This window comes from Rutidosis leptorrhynchoides, chromosome 5 (genome assembly GCF_046630445.1).
Source record: "Rutidosis leptorrhynchoides isolate AG116_Rl617_1_P2 chromosome 5, CSIRO_AGI_Rlap_v1, whole genome shotgun sequence".
Classification (NCBI taxonomy): domain Eukaryota; kingdom Viridiplantae; phylum Streptophyta; class Magnoliopsida; order Asterales; family Asteraceae; genus Rutidosis; species Rutidosis leptorrhynchoides.
Window position 1 is genome coordinate 73,399,450 of NC_092337.1, and position 24,472 is coordinate 73,423,921.

The 24,472-nt window shown below is 34.7% G+C and overlaps 1 long non-coding RNA gene across 1 annotated transcript; it reads left to right on the forward strand.

Moving 5' to 3' along the window:
- The first annotated feature begins 6,680 nt into the window (after nucleotides 1-6,680).
- LOC139850427 (uncharacterized) lies at nucleotides 6,681-8,602 on the forward strand. The gene is made up of 3 exons (XR_011760030.1): nucleotides 6,681-7,140; nucleotides 7,554-8,109; nucleotides 8,324-8,602. It is a non-coding gene; the product is annotated as an uncharacterized lncRNA (long non-coding RNA).
- Nucleotides 8,603-24,472: the final 15,870 nt, after the last annotated feature.

The window sequence follows — 24,472 nt, forward strand, 5'->3', positions numbered from 1 at the left end:
ATCAAGGCATTAAAGTCGATCCCGCGAAAATCGAAGCCATTAGTAAATGGGAGACTCCTACTACTCCTACTCAAATTCGTCAATTCTTGGGTCTCGCCGGATACTATCGTAAATTCATCAAGGATTTCTCCTTAATCGCTCGCCCTCTAACCGCGCTAACTCACAAGGAACGAAAATTCGTTTGGACATCCGAACAAGAAACCGCTTTTCAAATCTTGAAAACTAAGCTAACCACCGCTCCTATCTTGTCACTTCCCGAAGGCAATGATGATTTTGTTGTATATTGTGATGCCTCGAAAAACGGTTATGGATGCGTATTAATGCAACGAAAGAAAGTCATTGCTTATGCCTCTCGACAACTCAAAGTTCACGAACGAAACTACACGACACATGATCTTGAACTCGGTGCCGTCATCTTTGCACTTAAGTTATGGAGACATCATCTTCTTGGTACCAAAAGTACCATCTTTACCGATCACAAAAGTCTCCAACATATCTTCGATCAAAAGCAACTAAACATGAGACAACGAAGGTGGATTGAGACCTTGAACGATTATAATTGCGAGCTTCGTTATCACCCCGGAAAGGCAAATGTAGTGGCAGATGCCTTAAGTCGAAAGGAAAGAGTGGTGCCTCTTCGTGTCCGAGCTTTAAACATCACCATTCACTCCAACCTTAGTAGCCAAATTCGTGTAGCCCAAGAGGAGGCTCTTAAAGACAACAACATCGCACGCGAACTTTTAAACATTCTCGTCTCCCGATTCGAAGTTAAGGAGACCGGACTTCGATATTACGCCGGAAGAATTTGGGTGCCTAGATATGGCGACTTACGAAACCTCATCCTAGACGAAGCCCACAAATCGCGATACTCGATTCATCCCGGCGCCAATAAGATGTACCACGACCTTAAAGAACGATATTGGTGGCCGAACATCAAAAAGGAAGTCGCTACTTACGTTGCCAAATGTTTGACTTGCGCTAAAGTCAAAGCCGAACACCAAAGACCGTCCGGGTTACTTCAACAACCCGAGATCCCGCAATGGAAGTGGGAAAGGATCACGATGGATTTTATCACCAAACTACCAAAAACGTCAGGCGGTTATGATACTATTTGGGTCATTGTCGATCGCCTCACCAAATCCGCGCACTTTCTCGCCATGAAAGAGACCGACAAAATGGAGAAACTTGCACGACTATACATTAAGGAGATTGTAGCCCGACACGGTGTACCTTTATCGATTATCTCTGACCGAGATGGTCGTTTCGTTTCTAGATTTTGGCGTACATTGCAAGAAGCGTTGGGAACGCGTTTAGACATGAGCACCGCATATCATCCTCAAACCGATGGACAAAGCGAACGTACAATTCAAACCTTAGAAGACATGTTACGAGCTTGCGTGGTTGATTTCGGAAAAGCTTGGGACAAGCACTTACCTCTCGCCGAGTTCTCTTATAACAATAGTTATCACGCGAGTATTAAAGCCGCACCTTTTGAAGCGCTATATGGCCGCAAATGTCGTTCACCTCTTTGTTGGGCCGAGGTAGGCGACGTGCAAATCACCGGACCCGAACTCATTCACGAAACCACCGAGAAAATCATTCAAATTCGAGATAGGCTTAGGACGGCCCGAAGTCGTCAAAAGAGCTATACCGACAAACGACGCAACGATCTTGAATTTCAAGCCGGTGACCGGGTAATGTTAAAAGTCGCACCTTGGAAGGGTGTAATCCGTTTTGGGAAACGCGGGAAGCTAAATCCGCGGTATATTGGTCCTTTCGAAATCTTGGAGCGTATTGGAACCGTTGCTTATCGTTTAGATCTTCCGCCTCAATTGAACTCCGTTCATCCTACTTTCCATGTATCCAACTTGAAAAAGTGTCTTGCCGAACCCGATATCGTCATTCCTCTCGAGGAGCTTACCATTGATGACAAACTTCATTTCGTGGAGGAACCGGTTGAAATTGTGGACACCTCCGTCAAGACATTGAAACAAAGCCGAATCCCGATTGTTAAAGTCCGTTGGAACGCCAAAAGGGGACCCGAGTTTACTTGGGAAAGACAAGATCAAATGCAAAGGAAGTATCCTCATCTATTCGTGAATTCGGAAACGCAAGATCTCGAGGAAGAAACAACGACTACTACGCCTACTTAAATTTCGGGACGAAATTTCTTTTAAGGTGTAGGTAATGTAACATCCCGCCTTTTTCCATTTACTTTTCCGTTTAACTATTTAAGTTCCGTTATATGTTTATAACACATCTCGTTAATACGCGTTTGAATTATCTCGTTTAGGTAATTCCCGTACCCGTTTCCTAAGTTGAGGGACTAAAGTTGCCAAATGGAGAAAGAGATGACTAGGTCAACTAGTCAACTCTTTCCCCTCCATTCATTTTATCACCTCCCAAATAATACTTCACCTTTTTCTCTCAAAACCCTCAAACCTTCAATCATCATCCAAATTCGTTCAAGAAGGATTCGATCAAAACAAATTGCATATTTGAACTCCTCGTGATCTCCTCTTCGTTTCCATACCGATTTCATCAATTTTGGGTAACTTTCTAAAATCACTAATTCTTGTGTTCTTGAGATTTTTAAGTTATAAGGTTGTTAATTAGTGTCTATGGCTCGAGTCTAGTTTGTTTATGTGATTTGTATGCTCGTTTTTGATATTTTGATGTAACTAGTTCATATTGAAAGAATGCTTGCTTAATCTTGAGTTTTAGGTGTTCATATGTTGTTGAATGATGAAAGTTCATGTTTTAATTGTGTTCCTAACATCACTAGCTTCAAATTGGTATGTAGGTTGACATGGATTAGTTTCATATGCAAGATTGTTGAATTTGTGATTTTGGATTAGGGTTTGATGAGCTTTACATGAACTTTTGATGCGTCAAATGCTATGAGATATTGTTGTTAAGTGTTTTGTTGCAATGTGTGTTTGATTACCTTCGAAACGGCATAACATACATGTAAATTGGTTGCTCGAATCATAAAATGCGTTTTTGGAACTTAAACTTTGATTATGAATGTTTAATTACGGTTTTTGGTTGTTGTAAGTGGAAGTTTGATTGATGAAATGTACTTAGTTGTATTCCTCGTCAAAATACCTTTCCAACGATATATAATAGGCATTATAAGTGTTTGCGGGTCAAGAGTTGGGTTGGAAAAGGTTTTGGCTCGTGCATACTTGGGAAAAACAGAAACAGACCTGCACAGAGGGTGGCGCGGCGCGCCCCTACCCCGCGCGGCGCGCCGAATGGCCTGGACAGATTCTGACCTCCATGTCCCTTTTAACGTGAAATGTTTGACTAGCTACCGACCTCCGATTCACATGAAACTTGTTTTAATATACTTGTATATGAATAATTAGCATGGAAAATTTGTCCGGGACCCGACCCGAACATGTTGACTTTTTCGTTGACTTTGACCCGACCAAGTTTGACTTTTTGTCAAACTTAACCAATTAATTATGCAATCTTCCTAACATGCTTTTATACTTGTATCTTGCATGAAACTTGACAATTTGCTTCACATGCTATATTAATCGAGTCGTATCGAGCCATAGGACTAATTGAACATCTTTGACCCTTCGTGACTATCGTTATTGATACAACCTAATTGTTTAGGTCGAGACTAGCATTGTTCTTTGCACGTTTACTTGTTGAAGTATTATTTCACTCTTGCAATCAAAGGTGAGATCATAGTCCCATTTTTTTTACTCTTTTGAACTTACTTTTGGGATGAGAAAACATAAACGATTCTTTTGAACTAAGTGAACACAAGAACGGGAAAACAAACATTCTACATACGAGTTTAGAACGAAAATTCTCAATCCGATTATCATTAGTTACATCAGATGGTGTAAGCGAGAACTTATGTTATATGGCCATATGGGTTTGACAAACCCTCATTCAAACGGTTCGCTACCGTTTACGAATGAAATATATTTTCGGGAACAGTGTTGTTCTAGCACTAATTGATGGGGTATTCAACGGACGGAACGTTAAGCTTTGATAATTGGGTGCTCGTGAATATTAACTTTTAGAATGTACTATGGCTTTATTGATGTTGCAAATCTTGTGGTTCAACTTACTATTACTCATTTACTTGTTTAAACCTATGATTTCACCAACGTTTTCGTTGACAGATTCCCTATGTTTTTCTCAGGTCCTTGAACTTAGGTGATACATGCTTCCGCTCATACTATTTGATACTTGCATTGGATGTCGAGTATACTTGCATACGTGGAGCGTCTTTTTGACTACTTTTAATCGTGTCGCACGTGTTTCATACAAACTTTAAACATTGTTATGTACTTGTTATGGAAACTACTTTTGTAAACTTTGAAACACCCTTATTTATGAAATGAATGCGACATACTTTTCGGTCAAACTTTGTTATAAAGACTTACGACCATGTAATGGGACCATACGTAGATGACGCCGTCATTTGACGATTTGTCGGGGTCGCTACACCAACCATAACTTAATCAACTTGTATTGTATATTATGTAATCTTGAGATACCATAGACACGTATACAATGTTTCGACCTATCATGTCGACACATCTATATATATTTCGGAACAACCATAGACACTCTATATGTGAATGTTGGAGTTAGCTATACAGGGTTGAGGTTGATTCCAAAATATATATAGTTTGAGTTGTAATCAATACTGAGATACGTATACACTGGGTCGTGGATTGATTCAAGATATTTATCGATTTATTTCTGTACATCTAAATGTGGACAACTAGTTGTAGGTTACTAACGAGGACAGCTGACTTAATAAACTTAAAACATCAAAATATATTAAAAGTGTTGTAAATATATTTTGAACATACTTTGATATATATGTATATATTGTTATAGGTTCGTGAATCAACCAGTGGCCAAGTCTTACTTCCCGACGAAGTAAAAATCTGTGAAAGTGAGTTATAGTCCCAGTTTTAAAATCTAATATTTTTGAGATGAGAATACATGCAGGTTTTATAAATGATTTACAAAATAGACACAAGTACGTGAAACTACATTCTATGGTTGAATTATCGAAATCGAATATGCCCCTTTTTATTAAGTCTGGTAATCTAAGAATTAGGGAACAGACACCCTAATTGACGCGAATCCTAAAGATAGATCTATTGGGCCTAACAAACCCCATCCAAAGTACCGGATGCTTTAGTACTTCGAAATTTATATCATATCCGAAGGGTGTCCCGGAATGATGGGGATATTCTTATATATATGCATCTTGTTAATGTCGGTTACCAGGTGTTCACCATATGAATGATTTTTATCTCTATGTATGGGATGTGTATTGAAATATGAAATCTTGTGGTCTATTGTTACGATTTGATATATATAGGTTAAACCTATAACTCACCAACATTTTTGTTGACGTTTAAAGCATGTTTATTCTCGGGTGAATACTAAGAGCTTCCGCTGTCGCATACTTAAATAAGGACGAGATTTGGAGTCCATGCTTGTATGATATTGTGTAAAAACTGCATTCAAGAAACTTATTTCGTTGTAACATATTTGTATTGTAAACCATTATGTAATGGTCGCGTGTAAACAGGATATTTTAGATTATCATTATTTGATAATCTACGTAAAGCTTTTTAAACCTTTATTGATGAAATAAAGGTTATGGTTTGTTTTAAAATGAATGCAGTCTTTGAAAAAGGTCTCATATAGAGGTCAAAACCTCGCAACGAAATCAATTAATATGGAACGTTTATAATCAATAAGAACGGGACATTTCAACATGTGGGCTCCTTTTTTGTTAAGCGTGATTTGTGAGATAACGAGGGTCTCTTTTAGGCTGCCATGACACTACCATTCAATCTTTATAAAAAATAAGGGATTCTCACCAGAAAGCTCATTTTTTGAACTTGTTTGCGTGAGAGCCTAAAAAAACTGCAAATTTGCCCTCGCAAGGAGCAAGATGCCTCTTGCTCCCTTGCGCCTTGTGTCCTTGCGACCTTGGTTTCACCTGGGAGCAAGGATGTAAGGTGTCTCTTGCTCCCTTGCTCCAAGGTAGAAGCAAGGACGTAAGGTGCCTCTTGCTCCCTTGCTTCCACCTGGGAGCAAGGAGGTAGGAGCAAGGCACCTTGCTCCCAGGTGGAAGCAAGGGAGCAAGAGGCATCTTGCATCATTGCCTCCACCTGGGAGCAAGGAGCAAGGCCAAGTGGAACCAAGGTCGCAAGGACGTAAGGCGCAAGGGAGGAAGAGTCACTTTGCTCCTTGTGAGGGCAAATTGGCAAATTTTATTTTATTTTTGGCTCTCACACAAAAAAGGCAGAAAATGGACTTTTTGGTGATAATCTCAAAAATAAAAAACAAACGATGTTGTTATCGTTCAAAAATTAAACAATTAAAAATTGATTTTTTTGTGCCGTTGGTCCCTCCATTATACACCAAATAGTGAACAACGTCCCTTTTTTCTGCTTACAACATCCCTCTATTTTACAACTTTAAGATACATAGTCCCTCCGTCAACTTTTCGTTAAAAAGGTCCGTTAACTCCTGTCATGTGACTTGCATGTGAGGGTAAGATCGTCATTTTACGCTTCTTCTTAATCTGAATCCTTAGCATTTTTCTCAACTTGTTCTTCCCAAAATTAAAAACCTTAAATTCATGGATGCTCCCTTTTCATTCACAATCCTACCCCAAATTCATCTTCTCCTTCTTCACCATTTCTTAAAAACTTCCTTTCTTCACAATCATCCCTTCTTCAACTCAAGAAAACCCACCATTTCTGAAAGATCTGAAGCTTAAGCTTCTCTACCACCACCATGCCACCACCCTCCCCAATTTCGAAGTACACCAAAAAAACACAAATTGGTCATCGGATCATCAATCTTTATCATCATCGTTCTATTTTTGGTTCTCCAACACCGCAAAAAACGAAGAAACTGAAAATAAAAGGTAGAATAAAAAACTCAATTAAACATCGGGACTACAAATAACCAAAGGAGATGATGGCGGTGACTTACAAAAATCAGATTTTTGAAGATCTAAAAAACAAATCAGATCTGAAAAACAACGGCGATGGTGGTGACGGCCGTCGTTTGCGGAGGGTACGACGGCGGTGGTGGTTGTTGTCTGTGAAGGAGATGACGACAGTGGTAGCGGTAATCAACTCTCATCTAATACCGCGTTTTCTTTTCGATAATTAAAAATTGCTAAAAATGAAGACAATGAGTTACATGTTCTTGCTGTTGATGATAGATATTTTGATTATTAGATATTTTGATTCGTGTTTAGTTTGGTGATTTTGATTTCATTGGAATTTTAGGTTTTAATTTGTGTGTTTAGTGTGGTTATTTTGATCTATTAATCAGTCCACATAAAGATTCAATCTTTATTCTTTATTAAACTTTATAATTATAATAGATAGATACAGTACAAATTATGCTGCTGCTTCTTTCATAATAAACTCTTATGTAACTATTTATTGATTGTGTTTTAGGCTGTTAGTCTTATGTTTTTTTAAATTAATAAATATAGAATGCTGATTTTGAATACTACTTGTTGCTAAAAACAGATGCTTGGAAGAAGGGGACGACTTTAGTGTCGTTGATGAATTTGAGAATTTCAAGTTGGGTTTTAGTTGATAATTTTGATAATTTTTACTTGCTGTTGCTGCTACAAATTTACTGCTGCTACTACGAATTTGAGGGATTTAATGCGTTTACAAATTTACTGCTGTCGGAACATATAAGTGATTGGTGTCACTTTTAAAAGAAGATAATAGTTGATGAAAAAATAATAAAAAATTGGTGGCAAGTTAGGATTATTTCTTTGTATGAATCCATGTACAACATCAAATTAGAATAGGTGTTTATTTAGGGACTTACGGTTTATGTATGATATATTTTACTCAATTAGCTTAAACATGTTTGTTTCAAAACATGTGTATCGGCAGGGACATGTTAGCCCTGTATTGACCTTGTCAACCCATCCAGCGGTCCCCGGTAGCCCACTGGAGCCTGGAAAACACCATCACCCATTTTCCACAGCATGCCAAGCCCGATAAACGAACCTGCATTGTCATCGTTTCAATCTTCGCATGTGTGAGACCAATGGATCATTTGGGCCCGGTAAGAATGGTTTTTGATTCAATTATTTGGAAAAATTTTCACCTAGTGAGAATCGAACCCTCACCTCTCATAAGGGAGAGTGAGTCATTCACCACTAGGCTATTAGCTTAAACATGTATATAGAAAGCTCAGACATGTAATTATTTGGGTGTTTTAAGCTTCAAAACAAGAAACCTCTAATTTATTTATTTATTTATTATTTTTTTTTTTGAAGATGATGATAAACTTGAAGGTCTTCAGTAGCATACACGTGATTATTTGAGGAAAAAGGTGAATTAGTACCGGTGGTCTCTCGTTTTTAGTGAAGAAGTTGGAGAAGAAGTGTAAAAAGACGATCTTACCCTCACATGCAAGTCACATGACAGGAGTTAACGGACTTTTTTAACAAAAAGTTGGCGGAGGGACTATGTATCATAAAGTTGTAAAATAGAGGGATGCTGTAAGCATAAAAAAAAAAAAACGAAAGGGACGTTGTTCACTATTTGGTGTATAATAGAGGGACCAACGGCACAAAAAAAGTCTTAAAAATTAATTTATATTATTTTCTTATATATACTACCACAACTACTTCATTCTCTCACATACAATTCATCCAAAAATTAACACTTTTCACAAAAAAAACATGATGCAATCACTTTCACATATTTTTGATTCTTCTGTCGGATGATGAAACATTAGTAACTATATTATGTCTAGCTATACGCTGAACAGCTCGATCGAAAAGCTGCTGAAAGTTCTAGTACAAGAACACCTCGCTTTCGAATCTATATTAATAAAGACCGTAAATGTGCCATTGAATGGTTATTAGCCAAGGTATCCTCCACACTTATTTAAAGACGTGTCGTCAATTATTTCTTTAGAATCATGCATGACACTGAAAATTATTAAACTAAGCATATACCGAAGTATTAAATTTTTAACTCAAAAATAGATGGCATTTGGAGGTTTAGGTTTTAACACACTACAAAAGTATACATCCACCATTTAAACCTTTCCTTATCATTTTCGTACTTATAATTATAGTTAATTTATTCTAATTGTTAGTTTATTATTAATGTAATTTCAGATTCAGATTTTATTTATGTAATTTTAGAAAATTATTTATTATATTAATTTAGTTTTTAGTATTATCTTTTTTATTTATTAAACAAATTGAGACATTAAAACTAAAATCAATTAACAAATTTATATTTAACAAACATAAAAGGAAAAATAATTTAAAAACTTGAACATACACTTCATCACCTTTTTATCACCATATCGCCACTATTACTTTTTTTTTTTTTTTACCATCACCTTTGACACGTTATCATCATCTTCTCAAAAACTCTACCATATCGCCTTGTCACTTACGTACAAATGATCTACATAAAGTAAGTGTCAATGTTGTTTATACAAATTATATATATCTGAGGAGAGGTTTGCTTGTCGTTCTTCTTAACTGATGCTTAAATGTCGCGAGCTTCTATTTAGTTCATGATTTCATTTAGCTCGGTAGTTTTTTAGAGCTGTATGTTTGAAAGGCTTCATCTTTGTGATGATCCCCTCACTACTAGAAATAACATTTTTTGTGGCGATGAAAAAGCCACAATAAATGGGGTATCTCGCCGCAAAAAAGCTTTGGCGGCGACCCTTCGCCGCTTATAAGGTCGTCACCGTAAGGTCGCCGTCTAAAATATTTTGCGTCGTTTTTTTGCGGCGGACAAAAATTGGGCCCACTGTTTAATATGAAAAAAGAAAAGAAAATATATATTCTTTTTTGCGGCGACTTATTTGCGGCGACTACCGGCTAAATCAGATTCAGTACCTGCTGCTATTTTTTGCGACGACTATCGCCGCAAAAAGTACCTGATGGTTTTGACAGAATTCTGCTGTATTTACAGCATCCCGCCCGATTTTCTGGGCGTTTTTCCGAAACCTGTTTCATACAATTTAATAGCTCCTATAACAACGTATATAACTCCAAAACAACAATAAACACGAACAACAATATATAAAGAACAATAAACGTTTACGAAAGTGAACAATTATACGAATTACAAATATTAAAGTTTTAATGTTTTAAAGTTCTAAAGTATCAATATTGTTCCATACATGCGGTATCCTCATAATTTCCTCCGATATCATCATCTTTCGTACCATCTCCCGGACCATCATCCGAATCATCCGACGTTTCGTCTCTCAAAGTAAATTCCGGTTCTTTTCCTTTACCGCCCTTTGCTTTTTTCTTCTTTTACTTGGGCTCTCCGCTTGTACTTCCCGATCCCGAGAACATCTTTGTGATGACCCAGAAATTTCGACTAAATTTAAACTTAATCTTTGTATGATTAACATTTCCGACACGATAAGCAAAGTCTGTAAAACTGAATCTCAAAATTTTTGAATTACTTTTATATATTTAAATACCTTCGGTTGTTTTCGACGATTCGCGAACAATTATATGTAAAAAGATACATATATACTATAACATGAAAAGGTAACAATGTATTAATTGTTTGATACCGTACATTAAACTTATTGGTTTAAATATCTATTTGAATGTATATGATAAGTTGAAATATTTATTATTAAAATTTATTTATAAATAACGTCCAATGTGTATTTAAAAACTGATTTATGTATATTAAAAAGATATATACATATATATAATAAACGATAGTAACATTCGTTTATTGATTCAATTGATATTTAGATAAGTTAACTAAAGCGTTTAAGATGAACCAGTTAAACACTAATTTGCTACAGTGTTTTCAAATTGCCACATTACTCAAAATGCTACAGTGTTTTCGAAAATCACTATTTGCTACAGTGAAATTGACTTTGCTACAGTGAATTGTTACAGTAAAATTTGACTTTGCTACAGTAACTTTGCTACAGTAAAACACTATTTTAAAATATATTTTTAACAAATAACGAGACGATGATTTATAGAAGTAAATGACCAAAATACTCGAAAGTTTAAGATATACTATGAGTGGTATAGTTTATGGATAACTTAAGGCTATATCTTGACAAAGGTACGTGTCACGAAACGTAAAATGCAAGTTTTCTCAGCGTACGAAAGGACATTCGAAAAACCAGAACCGGGACATAAGTCGAGTGATGACGTACGACTTATCGGAACAAAAATTACAAGTCAACTATGCACGTGAATTTAATATAATATATAATTAATTATTTAAATTATATATATTATATTAATATTTAATTATGTCGACGAGCTAAATTACAAAACAATGTGAGCTGTCCCTGGTCCTCATGCGAGTCGCATGGCCAGAAGGCCATTTCCATGCGAGTCGCATGACTCCAGATTTCAGGCCAAGTGCTATAAATTCTCGAGTTTTGGCCAGATAAATCACACACACATATATATTATTTTTACTCCGTATTTATTTATTTTATTATTATTATTATTATTATTATTATTATTAATAATAATAAGATTATTATTAATCTTATTATTTCTATTATTAGTGTTATTATTTTTGCGATACAAAAATAATAATGTACATAAAATATTACGACGGAGTGCTGTCCAAGTAATTTTCAAAATGAGTTTTCAAGCAAGCTAGAGCTAAGGAAATTATGGGTTATTGCCAAGGAGGTTATGGGTAATGTTCGGGGGTATTTTTTGTGAATCAAACCTCGTGTTTATCATCTCCGATGCGTCTACGTGCTTTCCTGCAATATTGTATATCAATATTAAACAGTGAGTTTCATAAGATCCCTTTTACTCTTTATGTTTTTGGGCTGAGAATACATGCACTTTATTTTAAACGCAATAGATACAAGTACATACTAAATTCTACACCGAGTTTGAACCGAAAATCCCTTAGCTTTGGTAACTAGTAACTGCTGGTTATAAGAACTGGTGGGCGCGAGTAGTTATATATGGATCCATAGGGCTTGACATCCCCGTCCGAGCTAGAGCGCTAGCCTTTTAACGGACGTATGCTATTTGAGAAGCGTACACGTTGGTTTGCGTGTATTATTAAGATGATTATACAAAGGGTACAAATTATATAAACGTTAAAGTTTAGTTACCAGGGTGCTCAATTTCGTAGAATATTTTGATAAACGTTTCTGGATGAAACAACTGAAATCTTGTGATCCACCTTTTATGTAAAACCTATTGATAAACGTTTTGAATAAAACAACTAAACTTTTGTAAACCACATCGATATACGGATTGTGAGTAATACTAAAACTATGAACTCACCAACCTTTGTGTTGACACTTGAAGCATGTTTATTCTCAGGTTTCTAGAAGTCTTCCGCTGTTTGCTTATATGTTAGACAAGCTATGTGCATGGAGTCATACATGGCATATTTTTCAAGGAAACGTTGCATTCACCAAATCATCACCATGTATCTTATTTTGACTGTACTGTCAACGGAAGTACTATTGTAAACTATTATTTACAGTGATTGTCTATATGTAGAAATCATCAGATGTTAAAAACCTTTGATTTAAATATTCATTTATGGTGTGCCTTTTCAAAAGAATGCAATGTTTACAAAACGTATCATATAGAGGTCAAATACCTCGCAATGAAATCAATGAATGACGTATTGTCCATATGGATTTGGAGCGATCGTCACAGTTGGTATCAGAGCGTTGGTCTTAGCGAACCAGAAATTGTATTAGTGTGTCTAACCAGTTATTGTTAGGATACATTAGTGAGTCTGGACTTCGACCATGTCTGCATGATAAAAGTTGTTGCTTATAATTTCTTGTTAGAAATTACCTGCTTATCATTCCTTGTGTGGAAAACTACTTGCTTATCAATTGTAGTCTAGACACACCTTATTGCATGAATTGCATGACTAGTGTATAGACAAAATGAATATCTTAGCGTATCTGTTACTGTTACCTTTATTTGACATTTTCCGAAAGTTTCTCCGTAATTTGCGGAACCTTTATACTATATAAAGGTATTCTATGTAATTAGAATATCATCCGATATCCGAAAATCATTTCACATCGAAAATTCTTTATCTAACCGTGTAAGATGAATTCTACAAGTAATTCGAGTTCTTCGGATTCCGATATGAATTTCCACCTGAGTTCAGAAAGCAGTGTAACCGGAATGAATCAACCAATCAGTCATCACCAATTCTGGATGAATTGGGGATGGGTTCGTAATCAACTTAATCAATGGAGACAAGAGGAAGACGATCCTTTCCACCAACCGAATTCACCTCTTGGTGAGGAACCTGAGGCACTTACCGGCGAACCCGTTCGAAACACTATCTTTACCCTAATTTCCAGGATATTTCGCAACGATTATATGATAACTAGAATTTTAAACTTTATTCATCCTCTCGTACCAACCGTCAATCATCCCGGAATAATAGAAGAAGTTAACGAGCTTCGCGCTCGAGTTGTGGCTTTGGAGAATATGATGCACAATTTGCAGGCATCACAGGCAGCACCGGTAGCACCACCAGAACCAGCAGCACAACCAACAACAGTACCAGTACCACCAACAACAACATCCGCACCGTAAACCTTAACCTCACAATCTGTCCCACGAGTATCAACCTCATACGCACCGTAGGCACCGAAGAATTCTAATAACCATAAACGATGAAGTATTAATTCATAACTTCATTGGAGAAATATCCTGCGACGATTATGTAATCTTTAATATAGAAGAGATTATTCGTTTCTAGTTCCAACCGAAAATCAAATGAGTTTAATAACTCATTAAATCTATATTACATCTGAAGGAAATATACATACATATATTTTCATAAAGATTGTAATTGAAAATCCTTTTGTACAAACTGTTAATGATGAGAATATTTTAACGGGTAGGTAATACCCTAGAAATATATAAATTCCACATTAATATGTTACACTATACATTCTTCAATTCTGATTCAGCAATCATTAACTATACTGCTCAAACCTATAGATATACGTATCTGTTCATCGCAGAATAACCATTTTCATTCAATTTCATATTCTGATTTCGATAGATCAGAATCCAAGTCAAGATTAAACGAAAAACATCACTCTTAGATTCCTACATCTTTCAAAACCATGCTTCGAAACCCATGCTTTGAATTCAGAACAGTACTAGAACATCATATGATTATATTTTGCGTTCAAACCCATCGAAATTCTTGGAAACACTTCAACTAATGAACAAACGAGAAGACAAACCAACTACACGATATCTACGAGAAGAAAGATTTGTACTTATAATCATATATCTGGAAAGCTCTCGAAACCTAAGTAAAACTTTAACACGTATCTGTGATAAATCCTTCGGCATTATCATTACTGAAAATAACCTTGCAATTCCTTTTTAAAAGTATCCAGTATTATCACCCATTCAACTAGTCAACGACGACCTTTCAGACTTATAACTTTGGCATATACGTTTTTGTTACTGGGGAACCTTTTATGTTCCACCATATTAGCAGTAAATGTACCAGCGACTCCGTCACTCTGCTATTTGAAACTCTCCGGAAATCACTATATATACATTGAAACCCTATCATGTACTCATCCACATCTTGTAACAATAGTTGCCATTCCAACTATCGGGAATTTGCAATCAGTATTTTGAAATCTTGCAGCACGTCTACGCCAACAGTTATATGTGTACATATAACGTCTACCTCCTCGAATTACATACTTCGAATGTGAAGTTTTTGAAAAACACCCCAAACTATGAAACTAGTTCTCTGAAATTAGAACAATGCTGATGAAGCAGCAAAAACTGTAAACGACCTTAACAGTCAAAAGTTTGATGATAAAAAATAATATGATGGTAAAGCTGAGAAAAAAAAAAGGTTTGAAACTGGAAAACGGATTGAGCAAAGTATGAAGGAGGGCTGTGGATAAATCACAAAGACTAAACCTGCCTTCAAAGAATACAAATGATTCAGTATCTGCTGAAGTCATTAACGAATACCTTGCTACTAACTCAAAATCCGTTACGAACAAATCTTCTTCATCATTCTTCGATATTAGAAATTCTAAGATATCATCGTATCTTTTAAATATCCTCGATATTTCTGAAGATATTTTCATAAGCATTCTTATCTGAAATCATTCATCTCTTCGCGCTATCTGTATTACATCATAAAAGAAACTATTTTAGTTTCTAAATTCTGAAACCTTCAAGTTTAAAATTTGAATGTTTTGAAGTAGTGTTGGGAACTGAAGCATGAATTAGTATAATATAATGACACTTGATCAACGTGATTATATTACAGTAAGTCATGCTGAGTTTCTAATGGAACGTGATAAAGGTTCACAGATCATACCCTCATCATAAACCATATTACATAACTCTTTCGTTCTATTTAACCTCTAAACTATCAAGAAAATATTTTCTTAATGATTCGGTCTTTTTCGAGGTATTCTGGTAATTTGACAAGTCAGATTGTGCTATTACCGTTTTTTTTTTAACATTAATTATGTTCATTCCGAAATTCATACCTACGAATTCTGGACCATTATTCGCTTGATTTAAAGTCGGGAAGATAAAACAAAAGCATGAAGCTTCAAAATATCAATGAGAGTATATATAAGTAAATTGGAGAGAGTATTGACTGTGGATGTCAATAATTATGGAAAGACAGAAGCAGAGACATCGAAATATAAGGGAAGATATAAAACCCAACAACTACCCAGAAATTACAAACCGTGTATATCAATGCGTATAGCAATATAAAGACACGGGAGAATGAAAAATACTATAACCCCAAGGTAATGGTAGAAGAAAATAACTTCCTCCGGTGGTAGATGAAAAAGAAGAATGACAGATATGAAAGTTAGGAGTATATCAAGAATCAGAACTGGATGAAGCATTTTTTTTACAATCTTTTGAAAATAGGAAATGAGGAAGAAGATGTAAGAGTGATGAAAATAATGAAACGGAAGAGGTCAATTTATAGCGAAATATCAAACATAGCAATCGAAGCAAATTACGCATTTAATCAAAAGAAATCTTAATTTCCTTAAATTCCGAAGAATCAAATCTTATTTAGATTATGAAGATTTTCTATTCCTTAAATTATGGAAATCAATCGTTAATACGTCAAGAGTTAAGACGAATCTCTATTCTCCATTTCACTCTATTACGATAACTTCTCTTATACGCTTCGAGTAATTGGATTGTTTTATCCATATTACTCAACGGTAATAAAATTCTATTTATCAACTCATATTCGTCACGAAAACATTTTTATTGTTAGCCATGACGACCTCACTCAAATTTCGGGACGAAATTTCTTTAACGGGTAGGTACTGTGATGACCCAGAAATTTCGACTAAATTTAAACTTAATCTTTGTATGATTAACATTTCCGACACGATAAGCAAAGTCTGTAAAACTGAATCTCAAAATTTTTGAATTACTTTTATATATTTAAATACCTTCGGTTGTTTTCGACGATTCGCGAACAATTATATGTAAAAAGATACATATATACTATAACATGAAAAGGTAACAATGTATTAATTGTTTGATACCGTACATTAAACTTATTGGTTTAAATATCTATTTGAATGTATATGATAAGTTGAAATATTTATTATTAAAATTTATTTATAAATAACGTCCAATGTGTATTTAAAAACTGATTTATGTATATTAAAAAGATATATACATATATATAATAAACGATAGTAACATTCGTTTATTGATTCAATTGATATTTAGATAAGTTAACTAAAGCGTTTAAGATGAACCAGTTAAACACTAATTTGCTACAGTGTTTTCAAATTGCCACATTACTCAAAATGCTACAGTGTTTTCGAAAATCACTATTTGCTACAGTGAAATTGACTTTGCTACAGTGAATTGCTACAGTAAAATTTGACTTTGCTACAGTAACTTTGCTACAGTAAAACACTATTTTAAAATATATTTTTAACAAATAACGAGACGATGATTTATAGAAGTAAATGACCAAAATACTCGAAAGTTTAAGATATACTATGAGTGGTATAGTTTATGGATAACTTAAGGCTATATCTTGACAAAGGTACGTGTCACGAAACGTAAAATGCAAGTTTTCTCAGCGTACGAAAGGACATTCGAAAAATCAGAACCGGGACATAAGTCGAGTGATGACGTACGACTTATCGGAACAAAAATTACAAGTCAACTATGCACGTGAATTTAATATAATATATAATTAATTATTTAAATTATATATATTATATTAATATTTAATTATGTCGACGAGCTAAATTACAAAACAATGTGAGCTGTCCCTGGTCCTCATGCGAGTCGCATGGCCAGAAGGCCATTTCCATGCGAGTCGCATGACTCCAGATTTCAGGCCAAGTGCTATAAATTCTCGAGTTTTGGCCAGATAAATCACACACACATATATATTATTTTTACTCCGTATTTATTTATTTTATTATTATTATTATTATTATTATTATTATTAATAATAATAAGATTATTATTAATCTTATTATTTCTATTATTAGTGTTATTATTTTTGCGATACAAAAATAATAATGTACATAAAATATTACGACGGAGTGCTGTCCAAGTAATTTTCAAAATGAGTTTTCAAGCAAGCTAGAGCTAAGGAAATTATGGGTTATTGCCAAGGAGGTTATGGGTAATGTTCGGGGGTATTTTTTGTGAATCAAACCTCGTGTTTATCATCTCCGATGCGTCTACGTGCTTTCCTGCAATATTGTATATCAATATTAAACAGTGAGTTTCATAAGATCCCTTTTACTCTTTATGTTTTTGGGCTGAGAATACATGCACTTTATTTTAAACGCAATAGATACAAGTACATACTAAATTCTACACCGAGTTTGAACCGAAAATCCCTTAGCTTTGGTAACTAGTAACTGCTGGTTATAAGAACTGGTGGGCGCGAGTAGTTATATATGGATCCATAGGGCTTGACATCCCCGTCCGAGCTAGAGCGCTAGCCTTTTAACGGACGTATGCTATTTGAGAAGCGTACACGTTGGTTTGCGTGTATTATTAAGATGATTATACAAAGGGTACAAATTATATAAACGTTAAAGTTTAGTTACCAGGGTGCTCAATTTCGTAGAATATTTTGATAAACGTTTCTGGATGAAACAACTGAAATCTTGTGATCCACCTTTTATGTAAAACCTATTGATAAACGTTTTGAATAAAACAACTAAACTTTTGTAAACCACATCGATATACGGATTATGAGTAATACTAAAACTATGAACTCACCAACCTTTGTGTTGACACTTGAAGCATGTTTATTCTCAGGTTTCTAGAAGTCTTCCGCTGTTTGCTTATATGTTAGACAAGCTATGTGCATGGAGTCATACATGGCATATTTTTCAAGGAAACGTTGCATTCACCAAATCATCACCATGTATCTTATTTTGACTGTACTGTCAACGGAAGTACTATTGTAAACTATTATTTACAGTGATTGTCTATATGTAGAAATCATCAGATGTTAAAAACCTTTGATTTAAATATTCATTTATGGTGTGCCTTTTCAAAAGAATGCAATGTTTACAAAACGTATCATATAGAGGTCAAATACCTCGCAATGAAATCAATGAATGACGTATTGTCCATATGGATTTGGAGCGATCGTCACAATCTTTTTTATGTAACTTTTCACCGAATCTTTAATGGCATCTTTCATGGATTTTTGAAACTCTTTTGTTAAATCGGACTTCACTTCCGGAATCAAACTTTGTTTTAGCTCGGCTTTCATTTTCTCACGTTCCAATTGCCACTTTGAATTAAATTCATCCTCGGTGTAAAAACGTTGACTTGAAGTTGAACTTGAGCTATCAACGGACCTGCGGGACCCAGAAATGCGTGGACCGATACCACGCTCCCATCCGGGGCGTGACCCCAATACCTTGTTCATGATTTGTAGTTCGGTCATCGGGTTTTCTACACCAACTTGCTCATTTAGAAGTTCAACCATTTCATCCTACATATTTAAAACACGAGAATAATCCAAGTTATAATACGAACACTTTTAGTATGTTTTGAGTTATATAAAAAATTAACGTTCTAGTGAATTATAAGGTATTTACTTACATATTTTTCTTCTGTGTTGCCACGAAATTTACCATATTTCCTCTTCGGGGCGCTACAAACAAATATACAATTATATGTACGTATATATATATATATATATATATATATATATATATATATATATATATATATAGTGTGTGTGTGTGTGTGTGTGTGTGTGTATACAATTATATGCGTGAAAATAAACTCTTACCTAACATGTGAGATTTGGATGGCTCCCAAGGATCATCCCGTTCTGGAGGATCATTCCCACCACCATACATTCGATCAACGGCTGCCATCTGTAAAAAAAATATACAACTATACAAATACACATACAAAGATAACAAGTAAAATAAATGAATATATAATTACATACAAATTTAACTTAAGTAAATATTGATAACGATTAAAAATAATATGTTTTTACAAATTACAATCTAAAATCATTCACTAATATAATCCATAGGTTCACATTCATCGTCTTCATTCACGCTAGTATCACTATCTGTATCGCAGAAAGCATCTTCGTCCACATCGTCTTCATCGACTTCTTGGTTGTCATATCCTAAATGAGACAACACACTCATATCCTAAATGAGACAACACATTCAAAAAGCAGTCCCAAAACGGGGACAATCCGAAATTAATTTCTAAATTAATTTCGGACGGGTGACCTACGGTTTAAACGGGGAAGAATTAGCATACCAAAACTAATATCATACAAAGCATATAATTTAACAAGTATTAAACTTATAATATCTTACTAACAAATAACTATTTAACAATTAAATAACTTACAACATACAAATTACTAGCTTACAAGTTAAAATTAACTAACAAGAATCTAATTAACTAATCAAGTATCTAACTTACAAGTATCTAACTTACAAATTACTAACTAACAACTATCTAACTTAAAAATTACTAACATACAAATATCTAACTTACAAATTACTTACTTACAACACAAAAATTATTAACATACACATGAAATCAAAATTATTAAACTTCAAACTTACAAAGTCCTAATTTAAAATTCAACACTAACAATTATCCTCCAAAAACTAAGAACCCTAACAACATAATTCGAAATTGATGTTAAAGAAGCAAGTTTAAACAAGTAATTAGCATATTAAACAAAGAAATTGCACAAATTGAAGATATAGCAAAAATTAGAAAAAAACAAGAAAAGATGAGAAAATCACTAACTTTGATGAAAGATTTGTGAAGAAATTAGAAGGAAATTGGTGGAAATTGATGGATTTGGCCGGATTTTAAGCAAAATCGTCGAAGGGTTTTTTGGTGGTGATGTGGGTGTAAAGTGTGGGCTGTTAACAGAAAAGCTACGATTAAGTTTTTTTATTTTTTTTTGCGGCGATAATCGCCGCTAAAAATCGCCGCAGAAAATGCCTGTCAGAGTGAGGGAAACTTGAATTTTTCGTGAAAATTTCGGTGGGAACTTATCTGCGGCGATGGTCGCCGCTAAAAAGGATTTTTTTAAAAATTTTAATAATTATAATTAGTTTACTAATTAATTTATATAATTATTTTATATATATTAATTAAGATTATTATTTTATATAAATATTATAAAATATATATATATATATATATATATATATATATATATATACATTTTAGAATATATATAAAATGTAATTTTTATATTTAAGTATATAAGTTAGTCGACCGCACATATTATCGTCATCACCGTCATTAGCGTTATCATCGTCATCTTCATCACCGTCATCATCATCCATCACTGTCATCATCGTCCATCACCGTCATCACCATCATCGTCCATCATCGTCATCTTCATCGAGGTCATCACCGCCATCACCGGCATCACTTTATTAACGTTACTTGATACTTTACGACGTTATTTGATGACGTTACTTGATTACGTTTCTAGTTTCAGTTTCTAGTTTAACTTATTTAACAATGTGTTTTAGTTTCTAATTAATATGTGTTGAAGTTTCTAATTAATTAATATATGTGTTGAATTTTCTAATTGAACGATAATTAACCCCTAATTAACACCTAATTAACATATCAACTAATTGGGCGGGAAACACTTTGTGGCAGTATATGTTTATGGCTATTTAAAGACTATCCAATGCACCCATGTGTTCCTTCATATCCACCAACTCAACTCAATTCTCTATCCCAATTACACAATGAATCACTCTGTGATTAAGGTACCTATTGACATTTCCTTCATTGCTGAAACTTCAGAAGCATCGGTCTCGGGTTCTGAAAATTCGTCCACTAGGTCGGATGCTCGTAGTCATCATCTTCGTCCACATCGTCTTCATCGACTTCTTGGTTGTCATCATTGACTTCTTGGTCATCATCATTGACTACTTGATTGTCTTCATCATTCACATCGTCGTCTTCGTAGTTGTCTACATCGACATCAAGATCGATTATGGCATTTACTTGGACCTGTTCAACTATTGTTGCTTCGTTTCTACTCAAATTAGTTTGAACGAGTTCTTCCAAGTTAGAAGACAAACGAATATCTGATGAAGTGTTGGCATGTATAAGGTCCAATTCGTCGTCTCCAACAAAGATATCTCAGTCCCAAGTGTTCCGATGGTAGACTTCTTGAACAACCTTCCAATACTTGCTTATTTGGCCTTTCCTTTTAGTCGGGTCATCAAGGTAAAAGATTAGATTTGCCTGTGTTGCAAGGATGTATTGAGCATTTATGTACCATTCATTTTGAGTATTAATGGTAGTTATGTTATTCTTAGTAACTAAACCAGTGCTACCGGTGTTGAACCACTTGCATCGAAATAAAAAAACATTACAGTCGTACAAATATTGAAGCTCCAAGATTTCTTCTAGCACACCATAATATAGTGTGCCATTAGGTCCAGGACTTGAAATTCCACTATTCTGAGTTGTTCGGCGTTTATCTCTACTATTAATCACAAACCTCACACCGTTACATATGCAAGCGACGTAAGAGGTCACACTTATTGGTCCATGTGCCAAAGCAAGTAACTCATCACTAACTTGAGATTTGTCTTGTACTCGCAAACACTTGATCTACAAAATAAATGAGGTTATTTTGTACCACAATGATCCACAATGATCCAAATGTCAGTCGTTTGTCAATGACTGAAGCTTTGATTCACTGGTGCATGACTCACAATATTAGAGTTAATAATGCTCATTTAGTCGCTTCCCGAATGAATGAGCTTCATAATGAAACAAGACCTCTTCCATTTGGAGCGTTTTTAGTCGTTTATTTACTAATATCGGTGCGGTTAATGGTCTTGTAGGACGACGTCTTTTAAGTACGGTACCTATTGACATTTCCTTCATTTCCTTTTTAAGATCGTCATTTAATAATTTATGTTGAAGTGTGTGTTTAATTCAGTAACATCGTATGACCTTTATTTTATGTTTGTCGTTTGCAGTGCTTAATTCACAATCTTTGTATAATATTCGATTGAATGTTTGTCGTTTGTCCGATGTTAATTAAAGTAAAACATAAACGATACTAATAACATAAACGATAGCTTATAAAACGATACTAAGACATGAAAAACTAGAAAATGACAATAACATAAACGATTTCATTCAACATTGCTTATAAAACGATACAATTAATACTTGAAAACTAGAAGATGACAATAACATAAACGACACAACATAAAAACGATACTAATAATACTAAACTTAACAGTTTAGTAATAATACTAAACGATACTAAAACATTTCTTCATCTTCTTCGAAAACTAAATAGAGAGAAATGCGATTGGAACGCCAATTCAATGTCTCTTTTATACCGTTCCACTCATCTTCGGTACGGAGATATTTAGCGGATAATTCTAGAACATAGTCATCTTCGTAATACAACACGTCAGTGTGTTCAAACGGAACCATTTCTTTCAAAAAACATAACAGGTCCTCTAAACCTGCGTGGCGAACATCAATTTCTCTGAATATAGATTGAGAACTACGGGCATAATCGTAATCTCTCCTTTCATTACGAAAATTACTTCCGTAATAAACTTCCAATGAGACAATCATCGGCGTAACGATAGTCATTTTGTGTATTGTTTGTGTGTGTGTGTATTGTGTGTGTTTGATGATAAGTTATTTAGCCTGTTAAATAGAAAAAAAAATCCTTGTTATTTGCGGCGACTTTTTTGCGGCGAGCTGCAAATTGGAGGGAATTTTTTTGTCAGAAAAAATTTGGAGGGAAAAAAGAACCATTATTTGCGGCAACATACATCGCCGCAAAAAAAAATTCAACGCTTTGACCGTCTGTCATAAAAAGAAAATGTAAAAGAAAATAAATTACCGATTATTTGCGGCGAGGAGTAAAAAGTATCGCCGCAAAAAAAGGTGGACCCATCTATGACCAGAAAAGCAGTCAAAGAACGTGAAATTTTTTGGCGTTTAGTGGATTATTTGCGGCGACCTCAAAGCGCCGCAAAAAAGGGTCGACGCCTGTTCTGTTTTTTCTTGTAGTGCCTTTATCTGTTATAATTTTTTTTCATTTTTCCGTATAAAAATGAGTTGAATATAGATTATTTAAAATTTTAGTTTATGCGTTTGTGAAACGAAAAAATTACTCTCCATCCCATATTAGTAGTTCTGTGACTTTAAGGTCTTATATTTTCAACTTTAACTTTGAATTATTATTTTTGTTTTATATACAGAGTAGTACTTAATGAATGTTATACATGAAAAAATATATATATTTTAAAAATTAATATGTTAATATAACTTTTATCGAATAATGTTTAATACATACACAAATATTTAAAGTTAAAGTTCGAAAAAAAATATGAAAAATCAAAACATGATTAGACCACTCCCAATGGTCCGCCCTCAATCCCTTCCTCACCATTCTTCCTCGAGGGCTCCATTGGCATTGGTGTGCCCTCCCAAGCCCTCAGTCCGCCCTCACAAGATTCGCCCTCATCTGTTTCTTCCCCAAGCATCTTCCAGCACGAGATCATTTTTTCTTTCTTTTTTTCTTTGCTTTATTTACTTGTACTTTAGCATAAACAACCTTGTACATTACTTATTTAATTAATTTTGTGGGGTATGTGATTGGGAGGAAGTATGTCATGGTTGGCAATGATGTGTCCTGAGAGTGTTATGAGAGGAAGTGGTGAGAAATGAGGAGAGAGAAAGCTGATGTGGCGCTGAAGAAGTGTCCATGACGGTGTCATGGTTGGGAGTGGTCTTAGTAATATGGTAAGAAGAGAGTATTCAAGTTTAATAAATTTATGATGCCTCATTAATGCTTAACGCCTTGAACCGTCACCCATTTACCCGGTATCAGGGAGGGCTCTGCTCGGCTACATA